Source organism: Uloborus diversus, chromosome 9 (genome assembly GCF_026930045.1).
Source record: "Uloborus diversus isolate 005 chromosome 9, Udiv.v.3.1, whole genome shotgun sequence".
In the NCBI taxonomy this organism is placed as follows: domain Eukaryota; kingdom Metazoa; phylum Arthropoda; class Arachnida; order Araneae; family Uloboridae; genus Uloborus; species Uloborus diversus.
In genome coordinates this window covers 54,049,887-54,063,531 of record NC_072739.1, presented here as the reverse complement: position 1 = coordinate 54,063,531, position 13,645 = coordinate 54,049,887, and positions in this window count along the sequence as shown.

Genomic DNA, 13,645 nt, shown 5'->3' with positions numbered 1-13,645 from the left:
CTTGGACAAATTTCCGAGACGGAGGTCGGGACAGAAAGAATTTCAATGACTTTCTTTCAGTTTTTACTTAAAAAAGAAAAATTGAGTGTTTGAAAAATATGTTTTAACACTACTGGTCCATTCCATAACCACAAATTTATATCAACATTCTCTTGATTTTTCACCATGGGCTTGTTTTGTTAGCAATGTGTTTTGGAGGAGTGGCTTTTAGACTCGCGCCGTTTGACTTTTTTTAGCTATAGCTCTATTATTTCCAACTCACTGCATTGCAGACCGCGGAGTTGCTCGCTATTTTTCCTGAATTTTCAAAATAATAGTCTCTTATTGAAAATTTAGCCTTTTCTCTTGCTATTTTCGATTATCTCTTCAGGTTTTTTTTTCTTTTCATTTGCTTTTTTTTTTTTTTGCACACTTTACACGCATAAATGAAAATTATGTGCACTCTTAAAATGTCTTCAAGTTGAATCTAAATCACTGATTGAGAGTGATTGCTGACGAGATGAAATGTTTATGCCACAGCAAAGGGCGTCCATTCCACATACCAGGTAAAATGGGAACTATCAGGGGTTTTGAAGATTTAAATGAAAAAGGGAATTTTAGAAAGAATCGGGGAAAATCTCAAGCTGGTTTGAACCACCGATGGGCAACCTTTTCCTGCATTTTTGACAAGACTTTGGGAATCACGAAATTCCAATGTAATTCAATCTAACACTCGCTAGAATGGAAATATGGGGAGGGGGAGAGAGAGAGAAAGGAAACGATAAAAATAACGGCAGTACGAGTTTGCGAAAAGTCCGCAAATTCATCCATGATACTGAGGTCTTAAAAGTTTTATATTTTGGACAATCTAAGAGGCGGGGGGGGGGGGGGGCTACTCTTTGCCCCGAAAATTTCTCCATGTTGAAATATTAAAAAGCTGTTTTGGCTATTTTTGAATGAGTGAAGAGTTAGGGAATTCAGGGGTCTTTCTCGAAACATTTTCGAAATTAAAGTCTTAAAACTTTGGGTTGTCTTTGGCGATGTGGGGAGGGGAGTTGCTCTTTGAATAGAAAAATAAATCTTAAACACAAACTTACACTGCCTTTAGTAAACACAATGAGAGGGGGGGGGATATTCAGCTGCCCAGCCTGAAATATTTCCGTTTCTGAAATTTAAAGAGCTTTGTTTTGGGATATCTTTGGATGACTTAAGAGGAAAGAGTGCTGGAAGCTTCTTTCAAAAAGTTTCTGCAAATACAGTATTAAAACTTTTAGGCGGTCATAAATCATGTTTATAGGTATGGTGGGTACTATTCCTAGAAAAAAATTTAGAAACTGAAGCCTTAAAAATTCAAATTTAGGACATTTGTGGTGAACTCAAAGGAAAAGGCTCAGGAGTTCTCTTCCGAAAAGTTTTTGATGCTGAAATATTTAAAACGCCACTTTAGGCTATATTTGAGTGCCTTAAGAGGGATGTGATTCGTGGGCCCTGCCTGGGGTAAGGTTTCAGTTCCCCTATTTCTTTTTTTTAATTAAAGAATATTGGAAAGTGTACCTCGTTAAAAAAAAAAATCTTCTTTACTGAATCGTTTTTTTATTTCTAATTTCACCACCTGCTATCTTATAAAATAATTCTTTTTCAAATGAAGACTGTATTGTTGGGAAGGGGGGGGGAGAATGGTGCCAGTTCATTATCATTAGTCGCCCATACCCTTCCCCCATCTTTCCTTCTTTTCTGGTTTGTTAGCGCTACCTTCGGTAGGCTTTCCTATCAGAACTGATTTGTGATGCAAAAGTGAAAATCTTATGTCCCAAGCGATTATAATGTCCAAGCGCAATAAAAATGTTTGAAATCGACAAAAAACTAATGGCGAGTAGCTGTGAACGCTTTTACCCCTAACATTATCCAACATCTTCTAAAATTGCGTTTTTGGAACTTCAATTTCGAAATATTGCCGAAGGAAGGTTCCTGAACTCCATCCCTTCAATAATGCATTCAAAAAGAGTATAAACGTTGTAAAAAATGGAGTAAAATTTCGTTTTTAAAGTTTCAGCTTCGGGGAGAGCTCAGAGCGCCCCCCAACCCATCTTTCTCTAATATTTTTGAAGGTCACCCAATATTGTGATTTTGAACTGATGTAAGAGTCCCGGAACCAATCCTTTCCTTAAACTTTACCAAAATGGCGTGTGTTAAAAAGAGATGGGTCAACTGTGTGGACACCAATTTTGATATCATTAAATTCAAAAACTGGAGGTCAACGGGAAAGATAAGGACAGCCTGGAGGGATCTCCTAAAGAAGGTTAAAGCCCACAACGAGTTATCGAACCAATTATGATGATAATGATGAATTAAAATATAAAAATGCTGTTTTTATTGATCATTATCATTGTCAGTATGTATTCACATTGTTAAATTGCTGTAAGATTGATTATGTTTCTTGTGTTAAGATAATTTGGTAGTTTATAACAAGTATTTCATGTTTAGAATAACTTTTTTCTGCTCAAAATTAAAGCTATATGCCCTAAAAATACATTTTCTTTCCTAATGTGTAAAGTGAATGCATTTTGAAATACAAAAATCAAGTGGCTGAGTTTATTTGTATTTTCTACGTAATCAATTCCAAACTAAATCCATTTGTAACACCAACACACGCAGATTGTCATATATGGTAAGGGAATTTATTTGTTCTAGATCTAGGGGAATAAGCTAGAAACTCTTGCCCTGGGCGACAACTTCTGAGAGCGGCAAAATCACCCTATTTCAGTTTTTTTTTTTTCCCTTTGACATTCAATATAAAATGTGAAGAACGCTGAATACGTAGGGCAGTTTCAAGATTTGCTCCATCTAGAAAAATTTGAAAGTCTGACACTGCAATTTATTCTGATGGGAATGCATTATTGCTCTCTTTGATCTGGTATACTTTTTTTTCAAAATGACTATTAATAGAACAAGTATGTTGTAGTATGACATTGTGATGATGTTATGAAACATGGTGGTGTTTTGTTTTATGTTGTACTTTTATCTAATTGTTTTTAAATTATTATGTAACTGTTTTATTTAGATTTTATATGTTTTTACAAAGTGTTATATTCCAAAAGAGATATTTAGCAGCTAATTGTTTGCATCAAAGTACGAGTGATTTAGAGATCATTGAAGTGAACTGGGACTGGACTGTATTGTGCAGAGGGCAAAGAAGTTATCGAATAATTTGAAATATTTTTAGTGGCAAAACTAGGAGTTTACTGAATTAATAAAAATATTTTATCTTTATGATGTCTCCAAATTTCTGAAAATGAAGCATTATATATACAGAAAGAAATGCCCAATAGCACCCCTTCCCCCATTGGACTGCATAGCTGCAATCAATATACTGGATACTGTACATTGGCAAGGGCGCCCAAAGAGGGGAGCAAGGGAGCTCAAGCTCCCCCCCCCCCTTTGAGATTAGAACTTCCTTGCTTTTAGTACTTTTTTCTTTGCAAAAATATGAAAAAAAAACTTTTCTAGCCATTAATGACTAAGTTATTAAAAATATTAAATTTTAATAACTCTAATTTGTGCTGAAATCTGTTTCCATGGGGAAGATATCCTGCTAAACCATGGGGGAAATATCTGAGAACCCCCCCCCCCCTTAAAATTTTGCATTTGGGCACTCATGTACATTGGTATGACTATGCAGGCAGATGATTATAGAAATTGATTAGCATTTAGTAGTCAAGCTTTGGATTTATTCACCGTTAATAGCCCTCACTAAGTTGACTATTCCCTGAAAGGAAAATTATGAGTTTGCATTGTTTAATTTGTATTTGCATTGCAAAGTTTTAGATTTGCATTTAAAAATAGTTATCACCAATTAGGAATTATATATTCTTAGCATCAGAAAGGCTTAAAGTAATCAGCCAGTTATTATTATTACTATTATTTAATATTGCTAAAGTATATAATGTAAGTTATTTTGTAGAAAGATTGGGAGTCCCTACAGTCAGTCCACACCTGAAGTTCACATCAATGTCATTGAGATTAAATCTGTGTGAGATTGATTCTGTTGTCACTTGTTGAAATGAGATCTAAATTTGTTGTATTTTCTTTTTCAAATGTAAAAAGAGTTATGTATTTAACAGTTTATTATACATAGTTTTCTGAAAAATAAATTGAATCATTCCACAACGTATTTGTCTCTTTTGCATTTTACAGCTCTAAAAATCTCCAGTTATATACTTTAAGAGTCCATCATGGCAAAGTTTCCAAAATTGTGATAATGATTTTTGAATAACTAGATGCCATGACTACCAGAATAAGCTCTCCGTTTCAATTTTTATAAAAGGACAAATTTTTATCGCCATGGTTACATATCGTCTGCGTTCATTCAAGGCTTCACTTGGACAAATTTTGCTTTTAAGAAGGGATATAAAATTACCCTTTTTTAGGAAAAATATCAACAAACAAGGCCATATTCAGATTTTTTTTCGGGAGGGCCCCGGATTCGCACATTGCCCTAACCAGGGGCGGATTCAGGGGAGGGTCAAAGAGTCAGCTGACCCCTCTGTGACAAAAAAAATTTTAATACTATTATCAAACTTCAAACTTTTGGATCCAAAAAGATAGTACATGGAATCAATGTAAATATCTTGTTTTTTTCTTGTTTCTGTAAATTTCCCTTTATAATTCAAAGAATTTACTGGGGTTCGTTTACTAAGTAATTACCACTGGAGTTTTTTGTTAATTTTCATAAGAAAAATCATCTCTAATGAGATAAACGTTTTTTCAGAGCTCTTTTCCACCTCAAACTTTGCGTGTGTGGGCTGTAAAATGTGTATGTAAACGCATCCAAGTATTCTATAGCTTTAAGTTTTAATCTCTTGTATAAAAAGCTTAAAGTAAAGTCACCAGCCTGTCTGTCTAAGGAAATATGACATTTTATGTAATTTATGGGAATATAATCCATGACACAGGTTGCGCTTCTGAAAGAATTTAGGGGGGGGGGGGAAGGAGGGAGGTTTCAAAAAGGGTTTTGATCCTATCGGGGGGGGGATCCATGCACATGAGGGATGTACCACTGCTCTCGGGGGGGGGGGCACTCATGCCTTACTGATACCTTTTGAAAGAAGAGGCTTCAGAGGGTGAGCACAGAAATTTGACTCCCTTGGTTTTTCGCTGGACCAGTCGTAACCCTGAAAGGAAGGATCACTGGGGACAAGTAGAGAGTCAGTTTAGCTGACCATATCCATCCTATGATGCAAACTTTGTTCCCTGAAGGAGATGGAATTTTCCAAGATGATAATGCATCTATCCATGCAGCGGGACATGGCCAATCATGGTTTCATGAACACGAAGATGCAGTTAAACATCTGCCTTGGGCAGCACTGTCACCTGACGTTAATGTAATTGAACCGTTATGGTCTAATTTAGAGCAATCGATATCCTCCACCAGCGCCTTGCCCAGAGCTTTCACAATATTTCCATGAAGAATGGTACAAAATTCCACTGAACACTATTCAACACTTGTATGAATCAATTTGTCAGCAAATCCAATCTGTTTTACATACCAAAGGTGGTCCTACCCCATACTAATAAAGAATTCTTTATGAATCTTAAGTGTTTCCATTATTTTGATAACTACCTGTACTTATAGACACACATAACAGCATAAAAATATTTAACATAGAAGATGTCTTTTGTCTCGTTTTTTAAAGATTCCACTGTTGGACTGTTGTTATTTTTATTTTAATTCACCTTGTAGTAGTAAGGATAACTGGAGAGTGTCCCTTTAAGTCGGATGTAGAACTCTGGATACGGCCTTTTCAACAAAGATGAACTTAAAATGCAAAACTTCATCTGAATACAAAATTTCCAGAATACTAATTGCCATCATTTAAGATTGATAAGAAATAAAAATTCGTTGCGTTGTACGCTGTAAGTAATCTTTATGATACGTGTACTGGTGGATATCAGCCACAAAATCTAGATTGCCGCATCCTGACCGCAACATCTTTTTTATGGATATGCCTCGCATTACTGGGAGGAGGGAAAGTCTGCAACATTTTTACCAATAATTAAAACAAACTTTTAAAAGGTAGGAACTTCGCCAAGACAAGGGAGGTCTTTGAACCTTATAGCTCCAATTATAGTCATCAAAGGTGGCCAAGAAATGCATTTTTGAAACTTTGATTTAGGACAGACATCAGGGGAGAAATCGCGAACCTCGTACCTTCCCCTATCGTCATTAAAGTTGTTGGCTTTCAGAGGAGAAAGCCCCTTTCCTACCATTAAACATCGTTTTTAAAATTTTCTTTTTAAGACTTCAATTTGGGAAACTATGGAGATCCTCCGTTATCAAATATAGTCTCTCTCTCTCTCTCTCTCTAAAACTTCGTTTTCAAGGATTCAATTTCAAACAAATTTCCGGGAGAGAGCCCCCAACCTATCTGATAACAATCAAAACAATCATTTACAAATGCATTTTCTTGACTTTCAGTTTTAGAAAATTATAGAAGGCGAGCTCCCTGAACCTCTCCTCCCTCTAACGTTACCAAAGATCGGTTGAAAACTGTTTTAAAAGCCAACTTCAAAATTTTTTTGAAGGAGCGTTTCTAATCTCGTCAACGTCATTAAGTATCGTCTGAAATTTCGCTTTCAGTGCTTTAATTTTGGAAAATTTCGAGGATAGCACCCATGGATCTCTCCTTTCCCTAACATCACCAAAAATCAGCTAAAACTACACGTCTAGGACTACAATGCGGGGGGTGTTACCGGAATTACCCTCTTCCTTACATAATTGGATTAAATCTGCAATTGCATATATTTTTTATTTTTATTTATTTATTTTATAATTTTTTTTTTCTTTGAGCAATCATGATTACTTATTGTTCTCATTTCACTGTTTTGATGTTCCTATGATTTTATTTTCCCGCCACTTCCCTCTGCAGCACCACCGTTGACCGGCCTCATGATGCTGCTCCTCTAGTGAAAACCGTCTCCATGTTACGTCTATATCCAACATACACACACCTGCACACAGACATAAACACCCACGCATACATCAGACCCCGAAGAGTTCCTATTTTTCCTACTTTTTAAAGCTCTTTCCTTACTTTCTTCCTACTTTTTCTTTCTTTAGTATGCACTTCTAATTGTGCATTGATTCTTATTTTTACAATGCCGCATCGATAATTTTCTACATGTTTCAATTTTGAAAAGCAAAAGAAGCAAGCAGATCCTGAGCTTTTCATTGACATGCATTAATTTCTGGAAGGAACGCCGCGGTAGCGGCGTTGCGTGTTTAAAAGTAAAATTTTCGTAAGTGACTTTTTTGCCGTTGCGGCGTTTATGATCGACTTTTCTTTTTTATCGCCCCGACTTCAGTCCTACTGTATTAACGAAACTAAAAAAATAGATACTGGCGCATTCTGATGCAATTATATATTATTTACCCGTCAATTAGAAGCTTTAATTAAAGTAAACGGCCGACTGTTCAAAAAGTGCGGGAAAAACCGAATTTCCTTTTCGCCAATTTTTTTGTATGATTACTAGTGAAATGGAGCTCTATTTAAACAGAAAGGCAGTGTAAAACTTTAGAAGGAACATAAGGAAGCAAAAAATGAAAAACGTGTACACTATACATATTTTATTGATGTTAGTTAAAAGCGACAGATAACAAATTCCGCAAAAACGGACCACCTCAAAAATAATCTCGGAAACTAACTTTTTTCGTACATAAATATGATTATTGTTCATTCTAAATCGTACACATGATTATAAAATTTATAAAATTTCATTTTCTTTCCTTGCAAAGAGTGTATTTGCAAAAAAAAAAAAGTGGCAAAACGTTGCCGATTTTTGGAGAAAAATCAGAAATCAATTTAAATGCGATATTTCATTTTTATTTCTTCACATTTTTAAAAGTTGGGGGATAGAGCCACAAATAAATATGTATTTTTTTCTTTTCGATTTCGAGTCACAACTGACTACAACTGTATTTATGTCAAGGACTGCATACTAAGTGCCTTGCCTCCATTATTTTTTATACCGATAGATGGCAGCACCATCACCGGATCGAACAGTTAATGAGAATTTAGAACTAGACCAGGAGCTAATAGCTACCTGGTGCTAGCACCCCCAGAGGTATCGTTTCACTTGGAGGACATTGAGACCACGAGCATATTTAACGTCGCCCAGTCCCCTTTAATGACGACGGTTTTTTTTTCTTTTCAATGGGTATTTTCTACTCTGATATCATCGATATCGAGGAGTTGCTCATCATTTTTATGTGCTGTGTTTATGGCAATGCGGCATTTCTGAGCATTTAAAATTTTTTTTGACAGACTCTTACTCTTTTCGAGGTGCGGCAAATATACCGATGCGGCGTTTCTACTGTAAGTTATTGTACTTACAGTAGATACGCCGTACAGTAAGTTGCGCCTGATCAAGTTGAGGGGAAAGCAGCAATCATGAAAATGAAAAATGGTGAAAGATTTCTTTGTGACTGCTGCCAAAGGTCAGTCAGGAGTTAAGAACTTTTTCTACGTTGAAAAGGTGTTCCGTGAAAACCTTGAAACAATGCACATTTTTTTCAGTTTAATCCAACAATATCGTTTACTTTAATATTTATGGCCTATTACTGTTCTTTCTCTGACCTTAGAATATGTAACTATACTTTTTGAAACTAACTGGATTCAAGTTTTCAATCTCCTTTTTAATTCTCTTGAAAGAGATATATGCAGGCATTTGATGCCAGGTGCTCCCCCCTCACTCTCAATTTCGTGAACAATTTCCGAATGAATATTTTTGTTGTATGGTGAGGATAGAGATAAGTTACATGCCTTGCCTTTTATGCACAGAAAAACGTTAGTAACTGATCTTTGTCTTTGATAAAAATGTTATGTTTACCATGCATGGATGTTTCCTTTTTTTACGTGAAAGTTTTGGAACAAGAAGGAGATAAAAATCATCAAACAATTAAAACAATATTCGTTTTTATTGCTTGATTGAAATTAGAACTGGCCCTTCATTTTGATTTTTCCCCCGGGGTGCCTAGGGAAGGATGTATACTGAATGCAAATTTTATCTGAAAACAACAAAAACCACACAAACTTGTATAGCTAAGCATTAATTTTCCAAAGCCAGGGAGGGGAGAAATTGACCCCCATAAATGACGTGCCTGAAGCAAAAATGTATGTTGAATGCTAAAAATACATAACATAGTACAAACCCTTTAGTTGACTTATTTCGTTATTTATTTAGTTTAATTATCTTATTATGAATTTTACGCCCCATATTTAAGAGCACATTTATTTTAGTTCTGCATTTTCAATCGTTTTCCTTTTTTTTCAAATTCAAACATCTGCCTCTGTTTATGCAAGAATGCATGTCAGCTGCTGATTATTTTTAACTAAAACTATTTTAATATTTGCTTTGATTTCGTATCTTAGTTTATGATAACAGGAGCTGAAAGTGTTAGTATTTTTAAATGATAAATGGATGCTCTCGAAGAAATGTTTTCGTTTTTGACAAAACAAATCTTTAACAAAAATAGTTTTATTGCACCAAAATAGTAGTTTTATTATTATTGTTTTTTTTTTTTTTTTTTTTTTTTTTTTTGATCGCTATATTGCAATTTATTCTTTCACTTTTAAAAATTTTATTACTGTATTGTTGAAAGGTGTTTCTTTGTTTGGATTTTATTTTCATACTTTTGTAATTAATATCTTTGTTTCCACCAATTTATTTTTCATACTAATGATTGTCTGTCGTCTTGACGTGTGTGTAGTCCTATCTCTTCCTATTTTTTCCTACTTTTTTAAGTGATTTTTTTCCCCTACTTTTCCTACTTTTTAAATTTTTCATTCCTTATTTCCTACTTTTTCCCCTCAAAAAACCACTTCGGGGTCTGATACATACACACACACACACACACACTCATGCTTGCACACAAACATAAACACCCACACACACTCATGCCTGCATGCAGACACAAACACACACGCATGCATACACATACCTATATACACACACATTACCCACACACTCGTGCCTCGACACAAACACACACGCCTAAATATACACACACACTCGTTATTGCGAAAAACATAATTTGAATTCAAAGTGCTATAATTCAAATTTTTTTTCTTTTTTCAAATGTTGAAAAAGAATCAGGCGGCATACATACGTACAATACAGACCTCACAAGAAAACTCAGCGGAATGAGCTCAAGATTGGGCGCTGAAAATGTTTAAATGCTTACTCCGTTTAGAGATAACAGATTTATCGTGGGCGAAGACATTGTCGCGCACATGGCGTCACCTCATCGCGTGTCAGTAAAAGAGCAGATTTCTTCCACGCATCGCGTAGTGTACGTTGTACTGTCCCACACCCAGGTGACCAATTTTTCTTTGACACAGCAAACCACTTTGAATAATTCGGCAAAATGTATGCAATGTTGATTAAATGTTGAATTAAATTCTCAAGCCTCCAAATAATGCTGCTAATTTCTATCAACCAGTTTTTGAAACTTTTTTTCATATTTTTAAAAAATATTTTCGTTTTGAAAGGGGGGTGGGACGTCGTCATTGAGGTGGGTGGCCATCTCTAGCTAAATCTCTGCTTTCTAAGATCTGAAATAACGACAGCCATTGGCTATCTTGATAATCTAAGCATTTTATTCTAATAATAAGAGCAAAGACTAGTAAGGGGGGGGTCATATATGGCACAGGCTATACCATTAAATCTTCAGAGAAATTCTTTTAAAAGAATTAAAGTTGGTTTCTTCATTAGGGGGCTATCTTCAACGATGAATCCATATTTAGTCTCAGGTAACTTATTTCACTCCATACCATGCCGTGTTTTGTCATGTATAGCTGCTAGAGGAGGCTATACAACTTATGGTTTTGTAACCTTTGTTGTGTCATGACTTCTCAATTAAACAATCTTTTGCTCTGATTTGTAATAATTTCCTTATTTTGTCATGGACCACATCCATTTTTGAGTTTCGTGAAGATCGCTCGTTTCCTTCTGGATAAATATTTTGTGTGTGTGTGTGTGTGACAGTGTGTATTTCAACAACTGGAACACAGTTCAGTTGTCGCCACTTAATCATGCCCAATGATTCTGGTTTTGAGCCGAAAATTTAAGTTTAAGTCCAAGCATTAGAAAACATTTAATGAGATTTAAAAATAGCAGTTGGAAATAGTTGTTCGTAACTCCAAAGTCTAAAGCGCCCTCTATCGGCATTTTTTAAACTACATCTTCAAAATTTATTTTCAAGAAAATACTGATAAAAAGAATAATTTTACCGAAAACCGCTAGCGAATCGACCAATTTTTCCGTTTTTTATGATCATTTGAAATTTTGGACCCTAAACTTCAATGGCATCGATCTCCTTCGAAAGACGTTTGGGACCCTTTTTTATTTGTATTTGTACCATTATATTATATGTCTTGATATGTACTATCACCCCTTAAAGTTTTGCCCAAGAGTTCAGAAACACCCTGTATTATTTAATTTTGTACATCGTTCATGGCTCAAATACTGCTCTTGGGTATAGGTTATCAAGCGATTCACATAAAATCAATGTACAGGGCCGACGCCAAGGGGGGGGGGAGGTTGCTACCCCCTCCAGTTTTTCAGAAGTGAGGCCGCCAATTTCATTTTAGCAATGCAAAGAACGAAGAAAAAGCTCTTCGTAGTTTAAAAATATAAAATAGTAATTATAAATGAACAATTGAAATAATAGTGACAAGAAGTATTTTTTCTGTAAAATTTGAATAGAAAATGTAATTTTAAAATACAATTTAGGAACATACATGATTCTCTTTTATTAAGAGTATCTAAGTAAGGGCCGCGGACGCAGAAATGTGTGCTTCAAACATTTTTTTACGCAAAAAAAAAAGTATTCAGTAGGGGAGACCGGGGCTAGTTACATAGTTTTCACTTTTCAATTTTTCTATGGGAGTTACGGTAAAAGTAATTTATGCCTACGATAGGGTAACATCTTGACTACAAAAAACAATGAAAACATCATCTAAACTTTACTGGGAAAGACATGAAAAATAATTTCCGAAGGCGTCTCATCAGTGCCAACCTACTCCGAAGTCGGGGTAAGTTGGCAGATGCATCGGAGTCAGTTGGCATTCTTCGGGGTATGTTGGCATAACATTGTTTGAAATGGCAAATATGTATCAATATAACAATTTTTTATTTCTTAAATTTTTATTTCAAAATAAGGTAATAAGTCAAAAGGTTTGAAAAAACATGTATTTATATTACAAATGTTTCATCTCAACTGCAAAAGATGATTGCTTGCTCATCTGAAGAGATTGGCTAATCTTCCCCAGAACTTTGTTGTTGTGATACTAGACTGTCTTGTGGCTCTGGCCACTTCCAATACTTCATAATTTTCACCATAGTGGAAACTAAAAAGTCCTCGTTATCTACTTCCAGTATTTTTCCTGGATATTTGCGGGCCCCATACTTCACTACCATTATACTCACCTACATGGTAGGAATCAACTGCAATTGCAGCATTTAATGCTGTCTCATCTGCAGGTGGTAGGAGCTGTGTAGGATGTATTGGTTGGAGAAGACTAGAGTTAGGAATAGGCTCGCCTTTTTTCTTATCATTGGATTGGGGAAACAAGGAACAATCGCTATCCTCACTTTTTGAACTTGTAGAAAATTTAATGAAATGATTGGCAAATTTGATGACATTTCTCTCAACCATCCATCCTGACTTGTTGGCATCACCATGGAGCAGATGTTACAAAATGAGGCTTATAGTTGACCCGAGGAAATATGAAGAAAGGGGGAATACTGCAGCCTCCCCCCCTCGCTGATACACATGTTGCTACAGTTACAAGTGATCCTCTTTCAGTTGAGGTGACCCTTCCGATATGTTTAAAACCTCTTCTCGTTACCACTCTTTCCTCTTTTTGAGCGGTCGTCACTCCCGTTTCGTCCATATTTTTATACATCATGAGTTGTTAACTGAAATCTGTTAAAAACTATTTTAAGAAGCCCAAAGAATTTCCTAACATTTATTCGATTGAAGCTGCTTGTCCTAGCTCGGCTGGTTGCCTCAGGTGTACGAAAAGATAAGTTTGGATGCCGCTTAACGAAGTAATTAAACCAATCTGGTCCTGCCATCTGCTTATCTTTCCAACTTTGGGGACTTTTAATATCATTTTTGTCAGCGAATTGATAATTTTCTTACCTCCTTTGGTGTAAGTCCGAAATAGATATCGGAAGCTTTAGTCACATATTCAGCTAGCATGAATTCGCGAGCGACAGTGAAAATTTGCAACAAAAACACTGAAAATTTGCAGAAAACCATCTAGGCGGAAAACTGAAAGAAAAGCTCTCAAGACATTAAATGCATAAATGTGAACAAAAAATAAATAAAAATTAACACACACACACACACACAAGCGGTAAGTATCAAGGTTTGGAAGTAGGTATGAAAATTTAGGCAGAAAGGTAACCTACTTTAGATTTCAAAATCTATAAGGTCTATTCATTTATTTGTTTTTTACCTATTTATATTTTAGGTCTACCTATTTATTTAATTGGTTTTTACTCTTACCTGCCTGATGGGAGCTTGATATCCACGTAGATCGTCAATGGGTCATAGCTGCCAACCTCAAGATACAAAAAATAGGAGCACTTAAGGGGAAAA